Genomic DNA, 6,530 nt, shown 5'->3' with positions numbered 1-6,530 from the left:
CAATGAATTAAACGATACACATGCAGAGGTCTTAGCCATGGTGTTAGATATCCGACTGACGGTGTGTAGGAGGTTGAACAGCAGATGGAGCAGCAGGGGTAGACATTACTGCTGATTTGCCAATAGTTTTCTTAGAAAAGTAATCCGCCGGGATTGAGTTAGAAGCCAACGCATTGATGAAATTAGTAAGGTCAGCTCCAACAAGCTCAGACAGTTTTCTAGTGCCTTCCTCATTTTGAAAAATTAAACCTTTCGCCAACGACCACTCAAATCTTTCATTCTGAATCAGTAAAGTATCATTTAATATTGCCACCCTGACTCCAAATTTTTTACGTAAAATTTCTCTTCTGATTAAGAGCAGCTTTGACCTCCTTTGTCTTATGTTCAGTGGGTAGTCTTGCTGAATAACAAAACCTGTATTTTTCAGACACAATTTTTCAAAATGGCCAATTTATCATGAAAACGTAAAAATGTAACTAGTAAAGGTTTATCGTCTAAGTTACCACGACCTAGTGGAGTCACTTGGAAAAAATCAGTGTTAATAATAATAATAATTGTCTTTATTAATTAATATTTACATTTATCTTCATAAATAACATAAAATTAAAAACTTACAATATAAAATAAATAAATACTTAGAATGCTTTTTCTATTTTTAACTAAAGACTTAACTCTTGGTCTCTTGGACCGTCAGAGTGGAGTCTTGTTGCCATAAATAAATAAATATTATAACGAAAATACTTGTGGAGGCACAGAATGCAAATAAATAAAAGGAAACTGAAATTAGAGAAAAACATTACTAAATTACAAAACAAGTTCTGACTTAAATTTATAAAAAATAGAATAATAATAAAATAAATAATAAAAAATAGTAGAAGTCTTTATACCCAAACACACCAATCTATAGGCATGATTAATTTTTTATTTCAAAGGACAACTATTACAATTCAAAATGCGTTGACAATGCTGTTCTTCAAAGTATTCTAAAATAAGCTTACGAAAATGATTGAGCCTATTACACCATAATTCTACGTTATTACAATTAGCAAAATTTAATGAGATGTTTAAATTGAACGTAATCTCTCTGAATCAAAAAATATCTTTTTAATTGCTAGTCTAGATAAATACTGTAATGAATGAACCGTGATTACTATTAAAATCTACCAAAAAATATTTAAATGATAATTAACTAAAACAAAATTAAGCAGCTCCATGAAATACATTTCCCATTGATTACTGTGCAAATAGACGGAAAAAACATACAGAAATTGTTGGGCTTTACACTGATCAATTCCTTGTTTGAATTTGACAGAAAGAAATAAATTATAACAGATACATAGTACCTTTTAAATTTATACCATAGAGGCAGCCACCCGAACTCTCCTAAACTTGGGATCTCTTTTTTGCTGGAATCCATAGTACTTGAAATTCTCTAAAAGTTATTATATACTCCTCTTGGTCCTTAACTTCCACAAATTTTCAAAAAGTAAGTAAATAACGAAACTTGATAGGTATTGTAAAAACCAGAATCATATTTTTTATTTTTTAATCGCAAACGTTGTAGGCCAAATAGTGCATTTTCATATCCTTCTGTGGTTGCTATATATTACCATCAATATTTACACTGCGTTCGCATTTTTCCCAGTAGGTTTTGGTGAGCGAGGCGTGTAGTTAAACTGTTCCAACTTAACTTTCGCAGATGAAATGTTCATATCAGATTTAGTTCTTTTATGTAGATGCTCCTTTTTCCCTTTGATTAGAGGGGCTTCACTACTTTTAGCGAGAGAGTAGGTTAGCTCTCGTTTCTTAGCTTGCTCTGAAGTCGCCTGTCCAGCCTCATTACAACGGTCTTTAATGATCAACTTATCATATTTAATGACTGCGTACTTCCCCGCTTTTCGAGCCTCTACTAGTTTTGGACGAAGACTCTTACGTACATCCGCAACCTCCTTAGGAAAATCCTCAGCAATTACTATTTTAGATCCTTTTAACTTGAAGCTGTTTTTAAGAATCAATAATTTCGTTCGAAATTGAGTAAGACCTATTAAAATAGGTCGTGCCTTATTATCTTTCGAAAATTTACCTATTCTTCTTACAAAATCAAAGTCGGAAGTTGTCAGATTCAACTGTAACTTCTCACTCAAAAACGCACAAACAAACTCTTCCTGCTCCCAATAGTCATTGAATTCTACATTAATACCAAATAGCAATAAAGTTTTCTTTCTCACTTCTCTTTCTAGGCTATTTACTCTAAATTTTAATTGTTGATAATTTCCCTGGAGAGCTTCTATCGATTCTTTAATGTCTGCTATTATTAAGTTACGGTTTTTTCCCATATCAGCTTTCATTTCCTCTTTAAATTGTTTCATAAATTCCAATAATTGACTATTATCCATTTTATCAAATCAAATAAATTTTATTGAATTATTTACTCAATGAATTGATCTTAAATAATTTTAATAATGAAATTATTCAACCTAAGAGAAGAAGTGCGTCAGTTAATCAACGAGATTATATATAAAGAGGCTGCCGAAAACTATTGTAGCAGAATTATCTGGTCAACATGTTGATAAACGCGCCAGTAACAAAAGTTAAAGCCACAGAAATAAATATTTATATCCACGTTTAAATAAACAAACTCTTCTCCCACTTAACTACACTTCGTACTCGCCCCACTACTGATTTTAAATGCATAAGTCCCCACTGTCTTTTAAAACCATATTAAACAAACTTTTTCAAAGTCAAATAACTGTAAAACGGCTCGATAAAAATCTTCAAAATTTTTATATGTGCACTAACCTTCACTCATTAATATCCATGACAATTTTCAAATGATTACCAGCTTTACAAACCATATTTTTAAACAAAAATTTGAAGAGCGATGTTCACTGTTCAAAAGTTAAACCAAGGAGTCACTTGGAAAAAATCAGTGTTAATATTTAATTTCAAATCTTGTTGACAAAAATCGCCTATGACCTTGACCATATCATCCGTTGAACTGTACTTAATGTCCTTGAAAATGAGATTATTCCGCCTTGAGCGGAAGTCTATTTCATCAATTGTTTTCACACTTTTTTCATAGACTAATTTTAATGAGTCTATTTCAGATCTTAAAAAGCGATTTTCTTCTTTAAGAGCAGCATAATCCTCTCGGAGATGATTTATATCTTCCTTAGTGGCGAGAGTTGACAATTTTAAGTCCAAAAGTCTGTCTAAAATAGTGAATAATTTCGTAAATGCTAAAAGAGGTTTTCTATGTTCAAATCTTGTAAGTTTGATCTTCCCTACTCTGATCAGGAAGACCGGCATTATACAATGACTCGTTAAGGGTCGAAGTGGAACGGAATACCAATACACAATCGAGGAGCTGTGTAACGATCTTAAGCAACCTACAATCCAAGAACGTTTGTAGCACTTTGTACGAGTATGTAAGTGGAGCAGGCGTTTGGGTCCCGCCTGATCTGTTTGAAGAAAACAAAACTAAGCGATCCACCACATGCAACTTATTGCTTTAATGGCATAATGCAGAAGTCTTTTTTGGTCGCTTGATCCCTGAAGAGGAAAAAATTGGGTCCTCTATGTTAATCCAAAACGCAAAAGATAGTGGCTCTCTCTGAATGAAACCCCACGAAGTACTGTTAAGCCAGGTTTACATCCCAAACACGCACATTAGTTGTTTGGTGGAGTATTCGCGTAATCATTCAAATCAATCTTTAAATGTCAACAGAAAAGGCGTTAATTAATGCAACACGACTCTGCAAAACCGCACTGCAAGAACTTAATGAATTTGGGGCGGTTTGTACTGCCTCACCCACCGTACTAGCCCGATGCTGCACCATCAGATATCCATTTATTCCGTTTGATACAACATTCTCTGCGTGACAAAAAATTTATACTTTGGATGATATCCAAAATGCTATCTCCAAATATTTTGCTCAATAATCAGTTGATTTTTAACGATCAGGCTAACTAAGTATCAAAAGGTTGTTGATGACGAGCGTGATTACATCAATAATTAAAAATAAAAACTCGATAACAATTTAATTGTTAGAATCTAATATCTCCCAATTTTTTATTTGATAAGAATAAATTTGATTAATTGCTTGTGTCCATATAAATTTATCTAATCATTAAAAGTATTTAAAAATAAAATAATAAAATGGACAAGGAAACTCTTCTACAAATTATTACACAGTTTAAAAACAAAATAAAAGATGACGTGAATAAATTAACGCAGATTAATAATTTGTTAGAAGAAAAATATGCAACCTTAAATGAAAATGTCTAATTAAATGAACCGAAAATTAGTAATTTTGAAAGAGAAGCATGAAGTAAATATCTATTTATTCGTGGATTGGAAGAATTAAATACAGTTGATTACTTCGACTTGCTGAACAAGTTTTGTTGTTTTTATAAAAACTAACTACAAGTTTGATATTAAAGAAGAAGAATTAGATTTGGTTATGAGATTAGATCAAAGACCAGAAGATAAATGTAGACTGATTCTTTTGAAATTAACTACGTTCAGGAAAAACAAAATATGATATTCAAAAAATAGAATAGCTCTAAACACTTTCGCGGACGGCCACTGCACATGCAGAGTTTTCGCGTTTTTCTGGTGGGTCACCACTGCATATGTAGTACATTAGTCTTCCTAACTTTCACAATGAGTTCGAACAGAAACTTACCAAAAAAAACTTTTTTCTGTAACTCAACCAACTAACATAACCGCGCCCTGAGGAAGACAATACATTTGTGGAAACATTAGCCTAAATATGGAGCTGTGTTTTTTTCATTTTGACCAAATGCTTCCTATTTATTACTTCGTACAGACCCTGAAAAACGCGGTAAATTTTCCGAAACGTCGCTATAAAAAAATAAATTTGTGTACAAAACATTTTATTGGCCGCTCCTCAGAATTCTCCACAAAATGTCAATCATCAACAGTCGAAAGCTAAACCACAATAATGGTTATAGCCCAGCCTAAATAGGTAAAAAGGGGCTAAACCTCAGAATGGTAGATAATAAGCTATATACTTAAATAAATCTTTGTTTTGAAAAAGCCCATTACACGTCTTGGAAGGCCAAACATAAGCTTTATGATTCAGTAATTAGGTCCTTCTTATTCTCCTTCTTATTATGCGAATCCTGGGCTTTGAGGTACACGGACGACATTCAAGTAGTTCAGTCTAAGCTTTTTAAATCGGCCCTCGGCTGGCCCAGGAGGACTCCCAATTATATCTTGCGGTTGGAGATAGCAAAATCCAAACTAAAATTCAATGTCTTTAAGTCTGCTCTTAATAGGTGGATTAAACTACTAAAAATGAACAACAACAGGCTGCCTAGAATCTGTTTCAATACTGTTTCTAGGGAATCAAGGCTGTGACATAGAATACAATTGGGCGTCACTAAAACAGTTAATTTCAGAGTTGCGCTATGACTTTCTCTGGCAATCCCAAGATGTGGACCAAATTATTAATTTAAAAAAAGAAATATGAAAAAAATTGATTGAACTGGATGTGGTCAGATTGCACTAACCTTTACCAACCCACTTTTCTTAACAATACCTCATATCTCCAATTAGAACTGCCCTTCCAAATAATTAAAATTATTACCCAGCTTCGGTTTGCTTCAATAGATGAATGTGTTATTTATTTTAGAAAAACTAAATACATTTAGGAGGCCCCTCCTAAATTATTTTTACATTCTCTGTGGCAAGAAGTATACAACAGAACCAAACTACATGAAGTGCATTTTTACTCGGTGATTCATAATGTACATCGCTGTGTAGCCACAGTACTTACTTAAATCCTCTTGTACTGTCTCCCGCCTCCTCAGACATTTCTGACAATCCACCAGGCCGACTGAAACGAAAATGGTCCCGCGACTTCCTTGCAGTCTGAAGACCATAATCATCATTGTCATTGCTATCCTATAGAGAGTGCTACCGCTGGGTAGTTTCTCTCCTCCTGCTTTTCACGCATCTATTTATCTTATGTACTCTCCATTTTACTTATTGCATATACTTATAAAAAAAACCTAAGTGATTCAGCCCTCTAGTCCAGACAATCCCTGGAATACCACGTTAAATGCAAATAGGTCCTTCTATACAGCTAGTAAATTTCGCAAGTATTTTATTGAGTTACTATTCTTAAATTTTTATTGGACTTACTTTAAAATTCCAAATTATTCCAAGCAACGTAGTACACTTGAGCACTATTCAAAAGGCTTTAGGAGACTTCCACATCAAACACGCCCAGTTGATAAGTAATGAGGATGTGCCTACAAAATGTCAAAAAATAACCAGTCAACTAAGTAAATATTGCAATCTTACACCACAATCAATCTGTTTTTAGCATCGATACTAACAAATTTAAGATTTTTTTATCGATTTTAATGAAATGCGCCTAACTGGTGTCTATTTTTGACTAACGTGGTCTAATTTTAACATTATGATTATTGTGAAACATTTACACAAAAAAAAGCGGTCAAAAGTGCTCCTGCATTTCAATCCCATCAAACTACTGTTT

The 6,530-nt window shown here is 33.3% G+C and overlaps 1 protein-coding gene across 2 annotated transcripts in view; it reads right to left on the bottom strand.

Annotated features, from left to right (window-relative positions):
* The window catches only part of LOC141451243 (uncharacterized), a 20,622-nt gene extending 14,302 nt beyond the window's left edge, over positions 1-6,320 (bottom strand). The window contains exon 1 of one of the 2 annotated variants that reach the window (XM_074122478.1): positions 6,173-6,320. The gene's annotated coding sequence lies outside the window, so the exon portion shown is untranslated. The remainder of the gene's footprint in view (positions 1-6,172) is intronic. The other variant, XM_074122477.1, reaches the window with a different exon arrangement.
* Positions 6,321-6,530: the final 210 nt, after the last annotated feature.

This window comes from Rhodnius prolixus, unplaced genomic scaffold (assembly GCF_049639745.1).
Source record: "Rhodnius prolixus isolate KJV_2025 unplaced genomic scaffold, Rpr scaffold_8, whole genome shotgun sequence".
NCBI lineage: Eukaryota > Metazoa > Arthropoda > Insecta > Hemiptera > Reduviidae > Rhodnius > Rhodnius prolixus.
This window is presented reverse-complemented; position numbering and strand designations above follow the sequence as displayed.